The 13,067-nt window shown below is 38.9% G+C and overlaps 1 protein-coding gene across 1 annotated transcript in view; it reads right to left on the reverse strand.

The window, feature by feature from the left end:
- The window catches only part of KIF26B (kinesin family member 26B), a 272,342-nt gene that overhangs the window by 142,606 nt on the left and 116,669 nt on the right, over nt 1-13,067 (reverse strand). The window lies entirely within an intron of this gene.

The following is a 13,067-nucleotide window of genomic DNA, read 5'->3' on the forward strand; positions in this document are numbered from 1 at the left end:
TTTCTTTATTCCCTAGCCTTTGCCTGTCTTTACACACCCAGTAGACTTAAGTCATCAACTACCAATTTCTCATCAATGCAATTATATTTAATCAACTCTACTTGATATTTCTTTTTGATGAGATTACAAGTCATTTTGACAAGTGCTATTTTCCACAGGTTCATGCTGATTGGCATTAATTACATTGCCTTCTTTTAATTCTTTATTAATTAATCTTTATTAATTTTGATATGCTGCTGTTTTGCCAAGTGCATAAATGGATCACCATGAGCAACAGTGTGCTTTCAAAATAGTAGAGGAGTTTGAAAAACACAGTAAAGAACTCAATTGTAGAAGCTGCAGGTCAAAACCAAACACCATCTACCTTAAAGCTCCCTGTCCATTGCTGACACAGCAACTCAGATCCACTTGGCAGAGCAGAGAGGTCCTTGCAGAACTGGGTGGGGAGAAGATGGAAAACAAGAGTGTAAAGCCTCACAGCATATGAAGGAGATGCAGAAGTCCTGCATCAAGGCAAAGGTGAGCACAAACACAATTTGTCCTGAAGGAAGTGAGGAAGAAGAGAACTGAGAGTGAACAGGGAAATTCTGTGAGCACTGTACCACTTTGAACATACTTTCTTTCCTGTGCTTACCATGGCAGATGTTGACTAAAAGTCAGCAGATCCAACTAGTCAAGAGAGACTGATCAGGCAAGTTAAACTCCTATTCTGATACCCATACTTAGGAGGAAATCCTGAGGATAATTTATAGACAAATATGTATTTGCATATTCCAGTACCATCTTTGTGTCTTGAAATACATGAGTGTGAGGGAAATTTTCTGTTTACAAACAAACACATAAACACTTAGCGCTCAACCCAAAAAATATAATTAGCACTTGCTGCTGTTTTTCTGTGGTTTGTATGCAAAATGAATTGCGTGCCTGGGCTGAATTTCTCTTCTCTATTCCTCCTCTGACTAGTAGCTGAAGCAGTAAGAAAAACAAAGCAGTGCTAGTTAGTTGTCAATGTGATAAGATCCAGGGAAATGAGTGTCACTCCTGTATTCATCTCTGATGACCCTCTACAGTGGGAGTCAAAAAAATTTGAAAATATACTAGTTCCAGTATAAAAATAAAGAGTGCTGAACAAACTGAGCAGTCCAGCAAAAAATTACAGTTCAGACAGGTCTATGTACCAGTGTGTTTCCCAGGGGCTGTGAACACAAGATTGCTTGGAGAACCTGGTAGGTGCTTGCAGTACAGTGAGTTTTGCAGGCAATGCAGAAATTCCTCTCATCCCCTGTATTAACATGATCCTCAGCCAAATTTCTCTACAAATCACCGAGGAGAAATCTTTGTGCAGACTGCTCCATGCTTTTGCAGCCTTTTTGCAGCCCCATGACAGATGCAGCTCTAGGCTTACACCTTCTAATCCTAATCCTAGGCTCTGCTAAACTTTAGCTCCACCAGGGCCGAGGCCCCCACGAGGCAGCTCACAGGGGAGAAGCCTTTGCACAGCCTGCACTGGAGTTCTGCAGCCCCTTCCAGCCCCACACCCATGGCAGCTCCAGCTCCCACAGCCCTGCCCTGCCATGGGTCCCACTGAGCCCAGCCGACAGCCCTGCCTGGCCTCGGCCTGAGCCCAGGGAGGAGCCCAGGGCCCAGGGCTGCCCCTGGCCACCCACCCCTGGCAGCACCTGACAAGACCTGGCATTATCTGAACCTTCATCCCCTGTAGCACACGGCTGCAGCCTGCTTGGAAAAGCTCTCCAGGGAAAAATCCTTCTGTGGCCTACACACACAGTCATGTGGTGCCCAAATCAGCTCAATCTGCAATGATGGCTTTTTCCAAGAAACATCAATATTTAATAGTTCCTGAGCATGTGAAAGAGAGGCTCAGCTGTCAAGGCTGTTTGACTTCCAGCCAAGGACTTTGCAAAGCAAATATGAGTGATCTGCCATGGGTGTTCCACAGTATTTCCCATATTCATTCATAAAAGAGGAAATAAAACACTAGCTATAGAAATTACTACATCTGAAATCTTCTTACCAAATATTTAATAAGTTCAGTCTCTCCTAACTATGTATTGCTCAGGTAAAAGCAATGGAAAATAAAGCCAGGGTCAGAGATTAAAACCTGAATTTCAAAATTCAGATTTGGAGCATGATTTTTAAGTCCAGTCCCAGGACAAGCTAAACTGCAAAGCATATGGAGCTCCCATATAAGCAGTTGATAGATCTAGAACCGTACCTTGCTGAAGGCACACCTCCATGATATTCTCTCCAACAAGACAATGATCTCTCTTTTTACTAAGATGAACATCCAGGATGGTGAGGAGCTGGAGCATGCAACGTGGGAAGAGATGTCACAACAACAGGATTTACTCAGTCTTGAGTAGGTGATCTCTTGGTGTTGTCTACAGCTGAGGAGAGGATTTAGAGAAGATGGGCCAGAATCCCTCTTGGAGGTGCAAAAGGATAGAATGGGAGCCAAAAGACACAAAATGCAACATGGGAAAACCAAATTATACATAAAGCCACAAGGAGAGTCAGCCACTGGAACCTGGCCTCAGAATATTAGAAAGTCCATCCAGAGATAGAAAGCTCCATGAAACACACCCCTGAGCAACCTGATGTAACTGGACCTGCTCCGAGCAGGGAGAACAAGATGACCTCCAGGTATGTCTTCCAATCAGAATTTTTCTTTGATTTTACAAACCTTTTAAGAAGCATGCAAAATACTGCTATAGATATTTTTGTATAAGGCTTTAAAAATTTGTTTGACAAATACAAAGCCAGCAAGAGATAAAACCAGATTCTGCTGTAAATTAAAGAGGAATTCTGTTTCCATGAACATCTGGAATATGTATGTGCAATTGCCATGCTGCTAAACAAAGAGCTGGCATGAAGAAAAAGAAAAGGATCTGTTTTCATTTAGGATTTTGTCCCTTGGAGCTAACATAATGTATAATGTGTTTGGGGTTTAAGTGTAGTGATTTGTTTGGAATTAAATGTAAACATAATTTCCAAAATACAAGAATAGTGCTTTATGGCAAAACCAGAGATAAATCTGAGTCAGAGCACATCTATAAGAGCTCTCTCCTGAAAGTATTGAAAAAGCTCTGATTGCTTCACAGGTACCATTTCAAAAGTTACTTATGTCTGCAGGTGTCTGGATTCCAGTGGTAGTCACTGTAACTTAAGCTCAAAAGCACTTCAATAGTTTTTGAAAATGGTTCTGAATTATTCTCATCTCACTGCTCTTGGAAACCTGACCTCTTCAGCAACCCTGAATTCTTTCTTTTAGGAATATACTGCTTTGCATACACAAGGTACTTGTCATTTTTAGGGCAAGCTAAACCTGAAACTTTCAGTCTGTACATACTCTTCATATCCAGGTGTAAACTTCAGCCTAGGTGAAGTTGCCATCCTTATCCATGGCAATTTCTTAGCAACTCTATTAATGGGGAAGTTAAAATCTCAGTTAGGTACCTAATTTCTATACAGAGAGAAGATTAGGGCACTTGGCTAAATGCCACCCCAGCTTCCTGTGCTGCAAACATATAAACTGACCCACAGGGAGCACTGAAGACAGACATTTCTGAAACTATGTCTTTTTCCTAGACCACAGCTCTTTTTGTAGCTCAAAACTAGGCACCTGTGTGGAAAGCAGAGTCACAGCCACGAATTTCTTTCTGAGTCTAGTCACCAGTTAGGGCCAGCACCTCTCTTTTCTTTTAGATGTGGCTGCTGGAAGAAGAGAATTGAAGCTACAGCACCGGCTGAACCCTGCTCTCCACGTCTAAGGAAGGGCTTGTTTCCTCTCACCCACTGCCAGTGGCCCTGTGGATCCTGGGCTCCTCCCTCCACAGTGAAGCATTCTCACCTGACATTATTGTTAATGCCAGAGAAAGTGCCTATTCCACCCCTGATTAGTATTTAAAGACATTCTTTTGAGTTGCAAGAGCTGTCGTTTTTCACTCTTTTCAGGTTCAGGGATGCCAAGGACCCGGTTCTTCAGTTTCCTGAAGTGCACAAATCTCTTGGTCACTATACAGCTCCAGTACATTCATACAATATAGTGTGGTTACCTCAGGCACAACATATATATGTTATCACTTTTTCCATGTATATATATGTGTGTGTCTGTGTGTGTGTAATCTGTGTCCCATCACGGAGGAAAGCTTCATTCAAGCACACAGATGTACTCAAAAGCATACTGGATTTGACTCTCCTTGAGGTTGAGTCATCACTGGCCATAAGAGAAGCAAAATTTTTACATGTTCTCTCTATTTTCACATTCCTACTATTCATTAAGTGAAAACAATGTGCTGAGCACAACATAAATGTAAAGACTCAGTGCTGTGTCTGTGCCCATGTTCAAGATAACCTGAAGATTTTGCTTTCTGTGATACTAGACATCAACAATGTGTAATAAATTCTTATTTATTTAATTACTCTTACAATTTCACATAATGTGGATAGTGTGATTACTACTTACACACAGGTCCTGTTTTTAGAAAGAAGGCAGCTTTAGAAGGACAAATGTGATGAGCCAGAAATACCTGAGACAAATGCTGATTTCCTTTCTCATTGATACTAAATTCAGTAAGATTATTCATAAAAGGCCCTTTGTATTTCCTGCTCATCTTTGTGGACAATTAGTTTACTGATCCTCCTGTTTGAATCCTCTGTGAAGGACACAGCTTCTGTGAAAACTGTCCAGCCCTTCTAGCCTTAGGTATGCCTAGCTTACCCTCTTTGACTGATTAATCTTATTGACTCAGGTGTTGCCAGCTTATCAGTCCACTCTTCACAGGTCAATAAAGGAAATTTTATGCCAGGGCTGCTCCTAGGTCTTATGTCAATCAAAATTTACTGATTCAGGTTTTGCCTCCTCCCCAGCATCTTTCCAGCTTGCAGACAATTACATCACGTTACACACTGCACACTCGTCTGCAGCATTTATCTGTGTTGTAGAGCTTCTCTGCAGCAGACAGCATGTTGGTGCCTGTGGAGTCTCTGAATTCCCAAAGATGGGAACCAGATGCTACCATAACTATGCATACAAAAAGTACTATCTTCCTATAAAAAAGCTCTTGAAGGACTTTATTCAGATTTTATGAGCCATCAAGTTGAACAGCTGGGATTTGTTTTGGTAGGGGTTTTTTGTTTGCCTTTTTTTTTTTTTTTCAATTCAGTAATTTTCAAGCATAGACATTCACCCTGAAGCATTTGCCTTCAGATACAATATGCTTTTATTTCAGCTTTCACTGCTAAACTCTACTCTTCATTTATATGTCAAAATATTAGGATGCTCTTTTCCCACTCTCATGATTTTTACGCATATACTTGTGTCAGGAGTGAAACAACCATCGCCTTTTTTGACTGACATACTCAATCCAAGAGGCAAAGGAAGAAGCAAAACCTTTATAACTTTAAGAAGGCTTTTTCTTTTTTTTCCCCTAATGATATATACACTGAAGTACTTTCTGTAACAGACAAGAAACAGATAGAATTTCAAAGGAACAGGAAAACAATGCACCACTGCAGCAGATGTGTGCCCAGAGAAACTACGAGAAAACAAAGATTTCCACATCTTGTTTCATAAAAGCACAGAAATGAAAATCAGATAATGGCAGTTTAACAGAAACAAGCAAGAAAAACCCTCTGAAGTTCATCTATAAAAAAATACTTACAATTAAAATACTTACTTTTAAATAATTCCTGTACAAATTAAGAAAAAGAATTGCTTACTCCTTTCTTCATGGCAAATTTTTCTCATGCTTTCTTACAGTGTTGCTGTCTAAAGAGCAGAAGAAATACTTTTCCTTGTTGCTGCACCTTCACACACTAGTGAGTATGTCTTCCCAGATTGTTAAGTGCAACAATTACAACTCTCTAATGCAACTTCCCACATAGCAAAAGCAATGATCTTCCCTACATGAAATTCTTAGAGCCCATACAAAGTGTGGTTACCTTCAGCTTTTTCTTTTTTCCAAATATCAATTCTACTTTTAAAAACAGACTCCAAAAGAAAACTATTTGTTGTTTGCTACCCTTGTTCACTTCAGCAGGTCATTGCCCTTTACTAAATGTACTTCCTAAACATGCACATTTCACTACCATTCAGAATTTGTCTGGATCCAACTTCCTGCCATTACATCCTGACATGCTTTTGTCTGCTAGACTCAAGTTCTTCAGTATCACGTTTCTGTTCCCTGTAGAGGTTCCCTGCACACTGTCAACACATCTCTCTGTAAATCTGTTTGATAAACTAAAGTCAAGCTGTTTGAAGGCATGGTTTTTAAACTGTTAATCATCTGAGGGCCAGACAGAGCCTTCTCCATTTTTTCAACATCTTTCTTGACTGTGGACAGCAGAATTAAACAGAGTATTCTATCTGTGGCCATATCTACTTCTGATGCAAAGCTAATTCTTCATAGCCTCTCTTCATATGTTCTTCTTAGATATTTGAGAGTTGCATTAGCCCTCCTGGCCACAGTGTCCCACTGTAAGCCCATATGCAACTAAAATCATGACACAGATCTTTTTCCAATAGCCACTTCTCAGCCCGGTGGTCCCTTTTCCATCAGTATAGTCAATATTCTTTACTGCTGGTTTTATGACATTACATTTGATCCCTGTGGCTGGCACAGACCACTGTTACTAGCCATCTTCCCAACACCACTTGAAAGGTTAAACAACGTTTTTCCATTTAATGCTCTATGGAATTCTGTATGTCTACTGAATCCCAGCAGTAGCAGAGTCATTTAACATGATACAGAATTTCATCCAGTTTCATCTATTTCATGCATTCCCAGTTTGTTTCATATTGCTGTATTGTATTAATCAAGAATTCACAGGGTGTTAAACCAAACAGCTCAGTGAGATATATCCAGATGGTATTGTATCAGTTGTACTTTATTAACTGAACATGCAATCACCTCAGAAGTAACATTTCAAGCCAGTATTACCAACATATGTTTTCCATAATCCTAAACTAATTTGCAATATTTTTTTCTTGTTGTATCCCATCACAGGAATTTTCCTCTTTGCCCTGCATCAACATAATGTCCAGTATGTTTTGTGGGGACCTAGACAGTTCTACTAAACTCTTGAATAGGTAATAAAGGTAGTATTGCCTTAAATAGTTGCATATTACCTCTCTGGCGTTCTCAGAATTTCATGATTTAGGGAAATACTTCTATTTCCTCTTCAGAGTTTATTTTTCCTTCCTTCTGGTCCCATCTCCATGAATTGCTTGATGGAAAAGATACGTGCATTCTTATTTCTATCAACCCTCAACATTATTTCATGACTTCTGTAATACAAAAAGTTTCTCTTTAACTTGTGGAATCATAGGAATACTTTTTTCAGCTTTCATTATGCAAATCTGTCCTACACAATCTTAAGACTCATAACTCAGAGATTCAATTTTTTTTTTTCCTGATGGTTTGCATCTCACTCATGACAGCAAATAGTTCAGGCTGATAGAAATGCTAGCTTTGGAGCACAAACTCCATTGAGAGAACCAAAATAAATCAGAATAAGCAAGTTTCAAGCAGAAAGCCTAAGGCTAATTAAGTGATCTGAACTAGAGGCCATGAAGCCCTTGGGAATCTCTGAACATTGCTATCTTGCAGATTTTAGAAATAGGTAGTTGGACATAACTCAAGCATCTCACCTAGCACAACAAATCAGGTATTTCCTCAACATAATATAGCTCATTAAAGTAGTTGTGTCTTAATACAAGGTTGATGCTGTTGTAGGAAAGTATTTACAAAGAGGTATTCAGAAAAAAAAAATCAGCTGTAATTTCTGCTAATGTTGTATTTTCTGTCTTCTGATAAAACCAAAGATCACATCACTAGTTAGCAGCAGTAGTTCTTTAGCCTGGTTATTAAAAAAAATGTACTAATATACAACCCACATGAGTCTCTGACTGTACCATAAGAGGAGATTTTAATACACTGCCCAAATTTGTGCAGAAGAACAGAGATATTAAAGAAATTAAGTCTATTGATTTCCTGAAAATAGACAGCTGAAGAGACAGACCCTGTAAATACTTTGAAGATACCATTGAAAATGTTTTATTAAACAACAGAAAATATACTTGAAGGAAAGGCCTCTAGAATTCCCCAATCATACAAAAATCCCTAAAGGTCCAAACTCACAAAATCTCAAGAAATGCATTCACAGGGAAAATTGTGGCTGTTTGTTGCAATGTTCCTGTAATTACTTATGAACGTGTACATTCATTTATTGTTTTATTGTTTAACAGGTCTGTCTTCTGAAAGGCAACCAGTACTATCAAATCAAGATTTGTGGCAGAAAGCTGTGGAGTCCCTGTCCTGCATGCAACGCATTCATGTATTCCTGAACTTAAGTCCCTCAGAAGAGACCAAGAATTTGACCGAAATATGCCAACAGCAGCAGTGAGATGGGCATCATATTCAATTTACAGCTGAGCAAAGAGGTTCTCAATCTCTGTTTGCTACGAGCCACCTAGCCATGTGTACAGGGGCACTGTGGTCTTATAGTTTATATGCACATCACAGGCATGAATATATACAAGCCCAACTGGCAGTTGTCTACCTAATTTTAGATTATGTGGCAATAAACAGATACTTCAACATTTCAGCACATTCTCTTATTGGGTTTTTATTCTAGAAACAAGGATAACTAAAATGGCCTGTATTCCGTGATAATTTTAAGGAAAAGCCAGTCATTCAGCAGTTGAACAGATTGCTCTCAAGGTTCAGAAAACACTGACTGAGCATGTGATGGAGAATGCTACAGACAAGGTAAAGCACAGCTGAATTTGAAGGCTGCTAGGGCAGCACTAAAAGAGTACTTGTTACAGGAAAGAAATTATCAGAATAAGAGTTTGCCACTCCAGATGTTTAGGAAAAAGTCTCATTACTATGGATTTATGATCTCTTTGAGCAAAGGTTATTTTGATGTTTTTAAAAACAGAGAGAAAAAAACAACTTGTGGTGCATATAATTTTCTGCTATAGACAATGCAACTACATCAATTCATCTTTCTCACCCCACAAATCAAGATAGAGACACCGTAAATCAGAACTCTTATGTCAAGGTTTAAGGGAAGCAAGAAATATGCAAAACAGTAAATCAACACGAGGTTTCCTATACTATGGTTGGCAGTCACAACTATAGTAAAAGTCAAAAGATTAATGCTGACCATTTTCATTTCCACTGCCCTAAGAGTAAAAAGCAAGATTGAACACCAGGAGTCTTTGGTAACAGGTGCTGAGGGATTACTGTATAGGCTGCTAGCAGTTTTTCTCAATGTACATGTCAGGTTTCAGGGAAAGGCACTGTTGAAGAAGGAAATAGCCTTAGTTCCTTTTAAGTTTTTCTAAATCAATACAGGGAACGGATGTGCAAGTAGCAAGCATTCTGGCACTCAAAAAGCCCTGTTAGAAACTAGAAGACAAAACCTATGCTTAATTAGCCTCCCCCTTTCCAATCTGTTGAAATCAGCAGGAAATCACAAGAAGTGACAAGAAATGGAAAAGAAGTTACCTCTGTTTTAGCAAGGTGTATGGAGAGCAGCAGGAATTCGACTTCCATACACCTAGGTACTTTTGTAGTTAATGCCTGAAATTACCTAGAAGGATTAGGAACACAAATCCATGAAAAATTACCTCCTTCTTTAACAAACCACTAAAATAATCAGGGCCTCAGTGCCAGATTATCCCATTCTCTTCCCTGCCTGCAAAGCATTTATTGGTACACAGCATCTAAGACATGAGAGCTGCAGCAAGAATGGGCCAGCACAGTCATTTACAGGTCTAAAGCCTCTTATCTGTAACAGCAGCAATCAGTGGGGTACAAATAGACAAGGCAAACCTTAAGCTAAGGGAACATCTCAGAACATGGGACAAAGGCCATTGCTAATTACTGAAGACAGGAAGTGTCTTGGTTACCTCCTTCTGCCTTGGTGGAGGCTAGGTAACATTTAAAAGCTTCTACAAAGCATTTACACTGCATGAAGTAGATTAAGTAGGTGTTTGCATTACTGGCCCTTTTCACTGTAATATAATCAGCTGTTGACTAGGATCTCAGAGAGACAGAAGGGGTTTGCTTACTAGGTAAATGGGTCTTTGGTTATCATGCATTTTCATGGATTTGTACTTGAGAAAATAAGCAGTCAGAAAAAAAGGAGGGAAAAGTGTACATAAATGCATTGTATTCAAAGATGCAATTTTTAATTTAAAAACTGAACACAACTGATTATATAAAAATTAATAGGACAAAAGAATTCCAGACACCAAGGTCAAATTTGTGTATCTAAGTAAAAATTTAAATGGTGCAATACATAAGTTTACAGAAACAAAAGTTAATAACTAAATACCACTGATTCCTACAGGAATCAGAAAAAATCTGGGATTCTGCGTTTTAGGCAATGTATACCTAAAAAAATAATGTAATTAATTATACTTAGGAGACAAGACATCCATCTTTAAATAATCTCTTAAGCATAAAAATTCCACAGAATGTGTCCTTCCTTCGCTTTACAGAACCAGATATTCATTGCATCATAGAGAAACATTGTATCTCAAAACTTTAGAAAGAAAAAGGGAGGAAAGGGGCAAATTTTCTCAAAACTGTGAAAGGCTAGTTACACAAGAAACTGCAAATCTTGATGACTGCTTCAATAACAGCATTATTTAGTTATTATCATTGCCATCAGTACAGAACAAACCATATGTGGGGCAAGTGCAGGTCAGAAAACACTCAACTTGTGCAGCACACAGAAGCAGGTGTAGCATATTTCAATAAAGACATAATATCAAAGTAGCCTACTTTTCACAGGCTGGAATTTGAATTTCTCTGTTCAATGGTAAATAATTTGTTCCTGGATAGTCATCTTTTCCTTTAGATTCTTCTAAATAGATATATTTTTAAAATATGCTTAGACCAGAAAACTACATTTGTTAACTTTAAACATACAGAGTTGTTTACCTTAGGTGGATTACTTTGATACTAGGAACATGAGGAAGATTTACATCCTTTACATCAGTTACATGCTTTGAGGCAAAGCAGATGGCACACCCCTGCAAGTATAGTATTCTACAATAATCCAGGGTAGTTTTAGCTTATTTTTTTTTATAGCTCCATGGGTGCCTCCCCAAACCCTCTTTAAAAATCAAGGTCTATTATGTGTATTTTAAGATGTGAATGCAAGCTAACAACCTGCAACCAACATATAGTGGATGCAATAGGCATAAAGATTTAAATTGCATTTGTTCACAGCCCAGTGGCAACTAAAACATATCCCAACCAGATTTCCAACCCAGGTCTAAAGAGTGTATACATTTTCTTAAACTTTTGTTTAAATAATGGCAGCATGTGATATGCAAAGATTCAGACACCATTATTTCAGACATGTACCCTACACAATTCTTGTTAGAAATGGACCTACTCTGGAATCTTGCTGTTAGGTATTTGGGAGTTTTTTAATCAAATGGCATTAACTGATTCAAACAAAAGTGTCGTGGGAAATGTGTCAGCTTTGAAGAAAAAAAAAAAATCACTGGAGATTATTTGGGACCCAAGATAGAGCTACCATGCAAAATTAGAGATCATTGAAATACCTTTGTTTTCTCTCGTCCAGATGTGGCACTGAAGTCTTAATTTTTTCATTGCATATCAGATCACTGCCTCCACTACTACACATTGACTATTCTTGCTTGTAACTCACATAGTCTTTCTCACCAAGATATTTTCATTTTGTTTACACTGAACATAGAAAAAGAATATTCCTTATGCCTCAACTGCCAGATTTCTTTCACTTCATGAGAGTCACAATTCCCTTTTGACTACTATTTAATATATATACACAAAATAACACCAATAGCAGAAAGCAGAAACAGCCTGTTAGTTAGGGCTCTCACAGCAACAGGAAGCGCAGAAAAGCAGTGACTATGAACATAGATCTCTTGCATTACTGAGGAATGTTGAGCAAGTATGAAAAATCAGCCACTGAAGTTGTGCACTCAAACCTAGGTGCCAACTTTAAATGTTTCATGGTCTTTCAGGAAGACTGAGATCATTGTGATTAAAATTTCCCCCACGAGCTAGCCCAAGACAGGCTTTGAAGGTAGAAATATTTGTGAAACGATTTACAGATGTTTCCAAACTTGCTGCCAGCATTCCTGCTGAAAGATAGTCTGTGGATCTTTTATCTTAACATACTTTTTATGTATTTCTTATGCAGCATATGATAAGGATGAGGGAAAAGAGTCAGAAATTCTGACTAGAGTTATTAATATATAGTTTTTCAAAATGTCCAAGAATCTGACCACAATTTAACTGTTAAATTTAGTTTGTTCAGCTAATGAAAGAAAATCCTGTTAGATTCTGCATAGCTCAGACAGCTAGAAACCAAAACATGTTTTCACCCAAGTCTCAGAAAATCATTTTCTCTTAAGGATGTTGAGGCGACAACTATTCAATACCAAGAACTTCCCAAGCAGTACCCAAACTAGGGAACCACTACATGGCTTGAAAGAGCAACTGGGTCCACCACTCTTCAGCATGAAGAAACACCATCATCTGAGTCATCTGCTGTTCAGACTAAAACATTCTTTAGAAAGGCACAGACAGGCAGCTTTCACCATATGACAATATTCACAGGCTCTTTCCTGAGAGGTCTCTGAGGCCTCTGCAGTTCCCATGCCCGGGATGAGCCTGCACAGCCTGATGTGACCCTCCACCTGTCACAGGAGTATCAACAGCAGATTGCTGACCTGGCTCTCACATCTGCCAGGGGCACGCTTCAGCTACACCAGTTACAGCCAGACTGGCCACACAAATCCAGTATTTCTGCTGTGGACCTCCCCATGCCCAAGCTAGGCTCTGTGGAACAAGAATATCTTCCTCAACCCATTTCCTTCTCTACTAGTTGCTGCCTCTTTCTTACCTGTTTTTCCTGTGCACGTTCTGACAAATTCTCTGTTGCAATGCCAGGAAAAATTTATTTTTGTAAACTTGCTCCAGACCTCCAAAAAAACTCAAGACAAGACATTAAAATGGTGTGCCTAAAATACACAG

The sequence above is a fragment of the Agelaius phoeniceus genome, chromosome 3, assembly GCF_051311805.1.
Source record: "Agelaius phoeniceus isolate bAgePho1 chromosome 3, bAgePho1.hap1, whole genome shotgun sequence".
In the NCBI taxonomy this organism is placed as follows: Eukaryota; Metazoa; Chordata; class Aves; order Passeriformes; family Icteridae; genus Agelaius; species Agelaius phoeniceus.